This window comes from Triturus cristatus, chromosome 11, assembly GCF_964204655.1.
Source record: "Triturus cristatus chromosome 11, aTriCri1.1, whole genome shotgun sequence".
In the NCBI taxonomy this organism is placed as follows: Eukaryota; Metazoa; Chordata; class Amphibia; order Caudata; family Salamandridae; genus Triturus; species Triturus cristatus.
This window is the reverse complement of record NC_140594.1, coordinates 1,116,271,625-1,116,282,863: the sequence shown is the minus strand read 5'-3', so window position 1 is coordinate 1,116,282,863 and position 11,239 is coordinate 1,116,271,625.

The following is an 11,239-nucleotide window of genomic DNA, read 5'->3' as shown; positions in this document are numbered from 1 at the left end:
GTGGCAAAGGACTTATGCTCGTGGTGACAGTCATGTGGTAGGGAGATGGACGGCCCATTGTGTGTCAGTAGTTAAAACCAGTTGAAGCGGCGGCCATATTTGAATGGATTGAGGATATGAATCCTTAAATGTAATATGCGGGAGACAATGTCCTACTCTATTACAATATAAGATGTTAAAAAGCAAATGACCGAGTTAAGGGGTATGAAAAGTATAGTAATGTTGTGTTTAAACATTATACTTAGCAATAAAAAGTAGATGAATAGATACATAAATAGAGTGGCATAGTAGCGGGAATTGTCAGCCAAAGAGTAGTGAAAAAGGGCAGATTATAATGAGGGGAAAGAAAATCAGTCAGGTTAAATCTTGATTGATCCCCAAGGAAGTTCATCATTGAGGCCGTTGGTATCTGAAGACAGACGGTGGATCCAACGTTGTTCTTTTGCAAAAAGACTCTGTTTTGTTATGTTAGGCTTAGCTTCTAGAATAAGCCATTTAACCGAGTCAGGTGAATGGTTGTTTTCAAGGAAATGGACACATATTTTAGTGTTGTTCTTATGGCAGCGAAAATTGCTGCGGTGTTCAGAAATTCGTAGTTTGACTGGGCGAGTCGTCATCCCCACATAAAAGAGATTACAAGGGCATATTAAAAGGTAAATGCAATTGGGGGTGTTGCAGTTGGTATGCGTTCTTAATTCCCATGTAAAAGTTGCATTGAGTGTAATTGTTTTGTGTATAGATGTAAATGCACATACACTACAACTTCCACATGGGTAATGGCCACTGACTGCCGGTAATTGCCATAATGTGCCTTGTCGATTCTTCTCCTTAGGTTTGGGTCTAGTGCGCACAAGCATGTCCTTAATGTTTCTGGAACGTTTATATACGAACCGGGGTGGTTCAAAATGCATTATCCCTGTGTTAAGGATATTCCAATGTTTAACCAAAACCTTACTCAGCAGGTTAGACGCTGGTGTGAAGGTTGTCACGCAAGTGAGGGGATCGGAATTGTTTTTAACTTTATGTTCCAAAAGTCCTTCTCTATGGTTGTTGCGTGCTCGTTTCCTCGAGAGTGTGATACTCCTCTCTGGGTATTGTCTCTCTGTAAGATTCTGGGCAAGGATGGTTGATTCGATCTTATATTCCTCCAAGGTGCTACAATTCCTCCTCACTCTCAGAAATTGTCCAAATGGCAAGTTTTCTTTGAGAGCTTTCGGATGATGACTTGTGAAGTGTAACAGGCTATTGCGGTCAGTGGCTTTCCTGTACATGGTGGTAGAGAGACTTTCCTGTGTGATCTTGATAGTTAACCCCTTCAGTGCCACGCCCTTTCCCCCTCCTGTGCCGGGCGTTGCACTAGTGGGTGGGGTTCATGACGAGATAGTCTCGTCATGGGCACAGCGCAACCGTGCTCCAGGACGAGACTATCTCGTCATGGGCACTGAAGAGGTTAAATCCAAAAAGGCTATCTCAGTGGGGGATGCTGTGATGGTGAAATTGAGGTAGGGGTTGAGATTGTTAATCCACCCAAAGAATTTGCCATAACTGTCATCATCTCCTGTCCAAAAAATCAAGATGTCATCAATGAAGCGTTTCCACAGACGAATGTTGTCAAAAAACGGGTTAGTATCATGGAAGATGTGAGTATCTTCAAAGGCTGCCATGTAAAGGCAGGCCACACTAGGAGCGAAGGTACTTCCCATGGAAGTACCTTGCGTCTGGTGGTATAGTTGCCCCTTAAACTCAAAAAAAAATTCAGTTAGGGCTAGTGTGGCACAATCCATAATGAAGGAGGGGGGGGTGACTGATGCCCAGGTCGCAGTACTCAATGCTTCCTCAATCACTTCTAGAGTGGCCCTCTGTGGGATGTTAGTATAGAGGGCCTCAACATCGAGAGTGATGAGGAAGTTGATTTCGGAGGTATCTTGAAACTGCTCTAATAGACACAGTACGTCCGTGGTATCTTGTATGTATGATGGTGTAAGTTTTACCAGCGGCTGGAGGAAGTGATCACAGAATTGTGATAAAGGTTCGAGGACGGAGTCGATGCCAGATACTATCGGACGCCCTGGTACTGGTGTGACCCCCTTATGAATTTTGGGTAAAATGTAAAAATAGGGGGTCCTGGGTTCTTGCTTTATGAGGAAGGAAGCCTCCTTCCTGCTAAGCCACCCTTGACTTTCAGCAGAGTCGACCAGTCCCGTGATAGTATTCTTCAGGCGTTCCGTAGGATTCCTGGGAATGGGTGTGTAGTATTTCGTATTGCTTAGTTGTCTGAGGCACTCTGTATCATAGTCTGATGTCGTCATAATGACAGTGGCACCGCCTTTATCGTCTTGTTTTATGGTAATCGTAGGGTCGTTGGCCAATGAATCTCTTTGTTGGTGATATTATTGAAGTGTTTCCGTACAGTTAAGGCTTTTACATCTTTCAATACTGCCTGTTCATAGGTCAGGACTTCATGGGGCACCATGCCACTGTGTGGAGTAAAAGAGGACGGATTGTGTAAACCTGAATCCTCTGTAGGTGCGTGGTCCTTACCCTCGAAAAAAGATTTGGGGCGTATTTTGCGAAAAAATTGATGTAGTTCGCAAGTTTGTCTAAAGACGTCCACCTTAGGGGTAGGGACAAATCCTAGTCCTTTCTGAAGGACGTCATCTTCTGTCTCTGTCAACTGTCGGGATGACAGATTGACTACTAGGTTGGTCTTTTGTTTGCATGGCTCCTGGTTTCCATTCCCCTCTGGGGTGGTTCTTCCCACTGAACCCTTTTCTCCTGTTGGTTGCCTCAGGGCCCACCATGAAATTGGTGTTGAAGAAAGGTGTCCCCATGTGCCCAGCTGCTGCCCCAGGAGGAAAACCAATATCAACTCAATTGCGCCAGTGGCAAAAAGATCGGAAGCACAGTTCGACCTCAGTGAGGTGTCTTCCTCCCCCAAGGGTGGCCTGACACACACGGGCGCCCAGTCATCGACCTGGAGGCATGTGCCTGAGGCTGCGAAGTACCGCAGAGGTCAGCTGGAGCATGCACAGCACTGCGCTTAACGGTAGCCCTGCCCATTGGGCGTACCAGCTGAAACAGGCCGCAAGCACAAGAGACGCCATGGCCAGTGTTCCATTCAGCAGCATACTGTACCTCTGCCTCAATTGCAGGAGTGCCACCTCACGACCCCAGGAAGCCTCCAACAGCAAACCCACCCGTCAGGTGAGGGCAGTGCACCAGCTTCAAGCGTGGCTATAACCTGAGGTCTCTGCTGGGGAGGGGCAACCAGGGGAGGCACACAGGGCCATGCTGCACAAGACTGCCCCGCGTTATCCCCACTGGCAGGGGAGAAGGGAAAGGGCATACATGTGACTGCATCCCTCCGTAGTACACTGGTGTACAGCTACTACACATCCCACGACAGTCCACCATACCCACAATGCCAGTGAAAGTCTCTTTGCAGCAATAACAGGCCTAGCACCGATTATGATGACTGCGGGGTGGAAAGCATGGGTCAAAAGACTGGAGACCTACTTTCTAGCAGTAGGCACTGTCGATGATTAGAAACGCCCGCTGCTTTTCCACCTAAGAGTGGGCATACACAAGATCACTCAAACCGTAGTAGAAGCAGGCCCCCCGCACCACCCGATGCTCAAGAACGCCATCACAGCCCATTTTGAGTCATTTGCAAACACAGATTACAAAAGATTCCTCCTTCAGCAAGCATGACGAAAGCACGAGGAGACTGTGGATATCTTTTACACTAGGCTGTAGGAACTAGCCAGCATGCGTACCCTGCCAGACGAGGATGCAATTCATACCAGGGTGTGCCTAAGTGAAGCTGCAGGACTAGATATGTCAATGAGGAACATTCTAGCCCTGAGGCCATCAAAGGAGCTGTCCAAGATGCAGCCTTACAACATCCTATCAAGGTTGAGCCCGGCAATGTTGTCAGGAAGAGCCTCACAAAGACCAAGGCCAAGGCTCCCAAGCTGCATAATCAACCATGCAGGGCCATCACCTTGACAAAAATACTACTCTGTGAGAGGTATAACGTGTAGTTCCTGTGGCCAACTGAATCATTTCACCAAAGTGTGCCAGTCGACTCGAAATCATCCAATCCCAGAACAACACAAACGGTGTGCACCGTGAACACTCACTCCAAATCTGCAGAGGGGAGTGACATGGATGATGATGGACAAGAGACAATCCATGTGATATATACCATTGAGCCTCACAGGATCGCAGCCTGCACCTTGCCCATGTGTGATACCACGCCAAACAATGACAGCTCTGATTGATAGAGGAGTCTCCATCAATCTCATGGCTACATCTACCAAAAACTGCCTGCACCACACAAACTAAGCCCAAACCAAAGTCACTGGACAACCACGCAGCCCACAAGGATGCCACCCGCAGACATCACCACCTCATCAGTAGAAGCAGGCCCCCCGCACCACCCGATGCTCAAGAACGCCATCACAGCCCATTTTGAGTCATTTGCAAACACAGATTACAAAAGATTCCTCCTTCAGCAAGCATGACGAAAGCACGAGGAGACTGTGGATATCTTTTACACTAGGCTGTAGGAACTAGCCAGCATGCGTACCCTGCCAGACGAGGATGCAATTCATACCAGGGTGTGCCTAAGTGAAGCTGCAGGACTAGATATGTCAATGAGGAACATTCTAGCCCTGAGGCCATCAAAGGAGCTGTCCAAGATGCAGCCTTACAACATCCTATCAAGGTTGAGCCCGGCAATGTTGTCAGGAAGAGCCTCACAAAGACCAAGGCCAAGGCTCCCAAGCTGCATAATCAACCATGCAGGGCCATCACCTTGACAAAAATACTACTCTGTGAGAGGTATAACGTGTAGTTCCTGTGGCCAACTGAATCATTTCACCAAAGTGTGCCAGTCGACTCGAAATCATCCAATCCCAGAACAACACAAACGGTGTGCACCGTGAACACTCACTCCAAATCTGCAGAGGGGAGTGACATGGATGATGATGGACAAGAGACAATCCATGTGATATATACCATTGAGCCTCACAGGATCGCAGCCTGCACCTTGCCCATGTGTGATACCACGCCAAACAATGACAGCTCTGATTGATAGAGGAGTCTCCATCAATCTCATGGCTACATCTACCAAAAACTGCCTGCACCACACAAACTAAGCCCAAACCAAAGTCACTGGACAACCACGCAGCCCACAAGGATGCCACCCGCAGACATCACCACCTCATCAGATTAGCCAAGAGATCCTCCTTCAAAGACCGCCTGGATAACAACGCACACGACAGCAAACAGCTCTTCAGCATCATAAATGAACCCTCCAACCCCAGCGCCAACACCAACGACATCCCGTCCTCACAAGAACTGTGCGACTCACTAGCCATCTTCTTCCACCGCAAGATGGCTGACATCCACGACAGCTTCAACACCACGACCACCCCGACTACACCAGACTCCACCTCCCCTGTGAACACCACCAGCGCCAACCGCCTGACCTCCTGTTCCAACGCCAATGACAACGAGACACGCAAGGTCATAAACTCAATCCACTCAGGATCTCCGTCAGACCTGTGCCCACACCACGTATTCAACAAAGCAGACGCAGCCATCGCACCCCAACTACGGAAAGTCATCAACGTCTCCTTCGAAATAGCAACATTCCTGGAAAACTGGAAGCACGCCGAAATCAACGCCCTCCTCAAGAACCCCAAGGCGGACCCCAAGAACTTCCGGCCCATCTTCCTGCGAAGGTCATCGAGAAAATCGTCAACATACAATTGGCCCGCCACCTGGAAGACAACAACATTTTGGACCCGTCCCAGTCCAGATTCAGACGAAACCACAGCACCGAGACAGCCCTCATCGCCGCCACAGACGACATCAGGCGCCAACTAGACAACGGCGAAACATCAGCCCTCATCCTCCTGGACCTGTCAGCCGCCTTCGACACGGTCTGCCATCGCACTCTAAAAACACGCCTCCTAGAAGCCGGAATCCAAGAGAAGGCCCTTGACTGGACCACGTCCTTCCTCTCCGGCAGAACCCAGAGCGTCCGCCTCCCACCCTTCCGATCTGAAGCCACTGACATCATCTGCGGTGTCCCCCAGGGCTCATCCCTCAGCTCGACACTGTTCAACGTCTACATGGCCCCCCTCGCACAAGTGGCCCACCATCACGACCTCAACATCATCTCCTACGCCGACGACACCCAGCTCATCCTCTCCCTCACCAAGGACCCACACACCGCCAAAACCAACCTCCACAAGGGAATGAAGGCCGTCGCCGACTGGATGAGGAGCAGCCGTCTGGAGCTGAACTCGGACAAAACTGAGGTCCTCATCCTCGGACCCACCCCCTCAGCCTGGGACGACTCCTGGTGGGCGACCACACTGGGAACAGCACCGACACCCACCGACCATGCACGCAACCTAGGATTCATCCTCGACTCCTCCATGTCTAAACAGGTCAACGCTGTCTCCTCCTCCTGCTACAACACCCTCCGCATGCTCCGCAGAATCTACAAGTGGATCCCGACCGAAACAAGGAGAATGGTGACACAGGCCCTCGTCAGCAGCAGACTGGACTACGGCAACGCACTCTACGCAGGAATCCCAGCCAAACACCTACGACTACAACGCATCCAAAATTCCTCCGCCCGACTGATCGTCAACGTCCCCCGCCGCAGCCACATCACCCCCCACCTGAGAGACCTACACTGGCTCCCCGTCGACAAGAGGATCACCTTCAAGCTCCTCACCCACGCACACAAAGCACTCCACAACGCCGGACTAGCCTACCTGAACAGCAGACTCAGCTTCCACACCCACGACCCGCCAGCTCTGCTCCGCCAGCCTCGCCCTCGCCGCCGTCCCCCACATCCAACAAACGACCTCCAGTGGCAGATCCTTCTCCTACCTCGCCGCCAAGACCTGGAACACCCTCCCTACCCACCTACGGCAGACCCAAGACCCACTCGCCTTCAGAAGACTCCATAAGACATGGCTCTTCGAGCAGTAGCGGCACCCCCCCTCCCCTCAGCGCCTTGAGACCCTCACGGGTAAGCAGCGCGCTTTACAAGTACTCTGATTGATTGATTGATTGAAAACATAGAGCAGGCTTCGGAGCAAAGTATGGTTCCCGGGTTTGGACTAGAGTGTGAATGTCATTGTGAGAGAATGCACCACCTGCCAAGTGAGCAATCCCCCAGACACCCCTGCTCTCGTCATCATGGATGAAGGACCGACAGCCCTAAGACAACAGGCAAGTGTAGATTTCAGGAGCCCACCAAATGGAACATACATGCTCATTGTTATTGATGACTTCTCACTCTTTCAGAAGGAGAGATTGTGATGTCAACAACTGCATCTGAAGTAGTGCAGAAAATGGAAAAATCATAGCCAACCGTGGCCTGATTGGGGAACTTCTCACAGGCAACGGTCCCCCATTCAACAGCCTTGAATGTGTCAATGACTTCAGTACCACAACACCGAACACCGGCCCATTACACCCCGGTAGCCCCCCAGGTAAGTAGAAAGGTGGAACGATTCATATGAACTGTGACAAAAGTCCTTGGATGGCCGGGAGAAGGAAGGAATGTGGGTGGAGCTACCTACTCTTTCCAGTGGGAACACCGAGTGATACCCCGCTCCACCACAGGGATAGCTCCTAGCAAACTCTACCTAGGCTGCACTATCACAGACATGATTCCTCCCCACCCAGCGTGGGTCGAACACCCTGACCCACTCAATCAATTAGACATTCGTCGGCCAACAACAATGAATCTTCCTCAAGGAAGAGGCGGGCCAAACAGCACCAAATCCATCCAGGAGATTCTGTACCAGTGAGAGATAGACATCCAACTGGGAAGTTCCCTCTGCTTGCTGAGCCATCCCGGGTGGTCACTGCTGTGGAAGTGGACCATGGTCACTGCTAGCAGAGGGGCTGAGTCTATCACCTGGATTTCTCACTTTAGGAAAATGGCTGGGGCTATGAGAGATAGCACGGGCAGGTCATCAAGGGGACCAACAAGCAGAAGAAGAGGACGCCATGTCAGAAAGGTCAGAGCACGGACGGTCACCCAGACCAGGCTTGCACAGGGCGGATCCGTAATCCACCAGTTTGGGTCTTGACTCTCACGCCGATTCCTTAAGTGCCAGCGGCAGAGCACCGCCCTGCAAGCGCAATGAGCAGGGGCCAGGCGATACCATCTTCGGGCCAATCCGTCAGCACCCTACATTTTCTATTGAGACAGAACTTATGTTTTCATAACTAGTTAATGGTTGTATTGAAGTTCGATCATTTTATGGTCCCAAAAGAAGAGATGGATGTAGTGTTATGGTGTTACATAGGTGTGTATGTGGGCCAGGCTCGTAGGGGTGGTCATTTGGGGGCATATCAACAACAACCGGCGATAATTATCTCTAAGCGCACTTAGCGCTAGGATAATTATCGCCGGCTAGCGTGAATTTTTATCGCTGAGATAGCGTGCTATTAGCAACGCTTATCTCAATAGCGATAAAAATCCTCACGCTAACAGGCTAACGTGAGATTATCGCTGGAAACCCAGCGATAATCTCACGTTACCTTGTTGATAGGGACAGGCAAACTTAGCCATGATATCCTCCTTCCATAGGATATCATGGCTAAGTCAGAAAAATACCAGATCTAAAAAAGCAGAGTTAACCGCGGTTAGCGCAACTTTTTTTGTCTCTAACAGGGTTGGCGACATTCTTGATAATAGGAGAAATGTAGCTTAGCGACATTTCTCCTATTATTTTACTCTGGAACGCCCCCTTTGCATCTCATTAGAGATGCAAGGGGAAGCGTAGAGTAAAAGGGTGCTAACATGCAAATTTGCATGTTAGCACCCTGTTGTTGATAGGGCGCTAGTTTTATCTCTCCTTTTTTGGCTTTTAAAGCCAAAAAAGCAGAGATAAAGCCCTTGTTGATATGCCCCTTAGTTATTTACACCCTGCAGGCCTCCAGACGTTAGAATCGTCTGGCGTCCCTACGTTTGCTCTCAAATAAAGATGCTGGCGACGCTCTAGGCGTGGCCAATAGACGAACGCAGTAAACAGTCTTTGGTGTATTTTGTACTGAGGGACCCCGCAGGGCCAGCCCACGACAGCAGCTCAGCAGCCTCATGTGCACCAAACACCTGAAAAGTATCCATGCGTATTGATAACAAGCCATGAACAAACATTCACAGGCCAATCTTGTAAAACTAAAAGCATTATCAGTGAAAGTAATTTCGGATCCCCGTGCCAAAATGAAAGGGTCCCTTGAGGAGATTCTTCCTCAACAAATTAAACATAATTTTTCTGGCTGATTTATAAAATGCTGGCGCCCCCTGCTGGTCGTTTTTTTTGTTGCTGCTGTAAACCACCTGGCATTAACGTGCATTGGCCCTAAACATTACTTCATTTTTTTAGGCATTTCCAGACTTTATTGCCTGCTTTGGGTGCCGGACTTCCCTCCCGCGCTCATTTTACTGCCAAAAGTTGGTGTTTTGGGTATAATTCACAAAAGCGTGTAAGAGTAAGTAAAAGAGTATGACAGGCGTATTGTTTGAGGTCCTTGTACATGCCTTTGTGAATCTGCACCATAATCTTTCATAACCACCAAGAAAACGAGAAGTGCTGGTGACAGGCCTGTTGTAGAGATGAAAGTACAAAGCAAAGACTCACACCTGACTTCAAACATTTAGGATTCACGTGCAACCTCTTACAACAGACACCCAAAACAATGTATCAAGACGTTCACAAAGGTAACTTTATTCTAGAGTAAATCTATCTACGCATGTAAAGTTACTCTTACACTTTTTAATAACTTCCCTACTTTTGGCTATTCAGTTTTGAGTTGTGTTACTGCTTTTGGCTAACAATGATTTACGTGGATAGAAATATTCAAAAGTGTGGACTTGCATGTCTCCACACTTTATGACTGTATTTTACATTGTGCACAATGGGCGGAGACCTCCATAATCAGAGATCTCCCTACGGTGAGGCATAGAAAAATGTATTGATGCTTATTAAAATTTTAAAAATATTTTAATAATTTTGTATGTTATGTAAGTTTATATTTGCATTTAAAACATAGAGTTTTATGTCTAAAATATTACTGCACTAATAACTACATTTTGCATGACCTTTTTAATAAATTTACGTATGATAAATTCAAATATTTTATTGAATATTTTTTTGTAAAAATAAACCCACCTAAAATAAAATATTTGTCCATATTAATTATGTATGCAAGTTTACTGAACCCTATGTATAACATTAAATTAATGTTAGTATTTTTTTTATTAAAATTACATACATTTTTAAATTCATAAAACTGACAATAATTTTTTGTAAAATAGACTATAATTTATATTATATTTTTTTATTTATTTTGAAATAAAATATTTTAAAAATGTTTATATGATTTATATATTATCTACTGGCGGTCGCCAGTAGATAGTTATAGTTAGGATCGTGTTTCCATAGGAAATCCGCAACATTCTATTTGGAATAACTTTGGCGCCGATTGACGAATCCTCGCGAAATTTTCAAAATAGGTGGGGCGCTCCGCTCCTTCCCTGAAAGTCTCGGGGGGATTCGTCAAGCGGGGGCTGAGAAAGAGGGGGGGCCCAAAACGCGTTTTCCCCATGCATTTTTCCATAGGACCTTTAGTCCAAGCTACAGCCCAAACGGCTGAACAGAAATACTTGAAATTTGGCAGAGAGGTAGTCCTCAGGTCAGGGATGTGCCTTTTGCAGGTCTGGTGTAAATCTGTTCAGTATTTCCTGAGAAAATAGCATTTAAAAGCATATATATATCTATAAGCGCGCTCCGTGCGCGTACGGTAAAACTTACCGTACGCGCACGCTGCCGTGCGCGAGCGCGATTCTGATTGGTTGTTAGATCTTAGTAAACATTCGAATCGGTCGAAACCAGGAAGTGTCGGCCGCCATTTTGTCTCTCGCAGTCTGAGGGGGTGAAAAACAAAGGTGGAGAACGTGAAAAGGGGGCAGGGTGGACAGTTCCTGACCCCCTAGCCTTTGTCAGGGGGTCCCAGAAGGACCCCCAAGGGCCAAAATTTCCTTTAATTCTTTGGCGAAAAATCGCGGAGTACGCGCAGCGTGCGCGTACGGTAGAAACGGAAAAATTCCGCGAACTGCGTAGCGTGGGCGCGCGGTCCGCGAAGCGCACCGTGCGCCCACAGCGCACCGTGCGCGTACGGTACGCGCACGGTG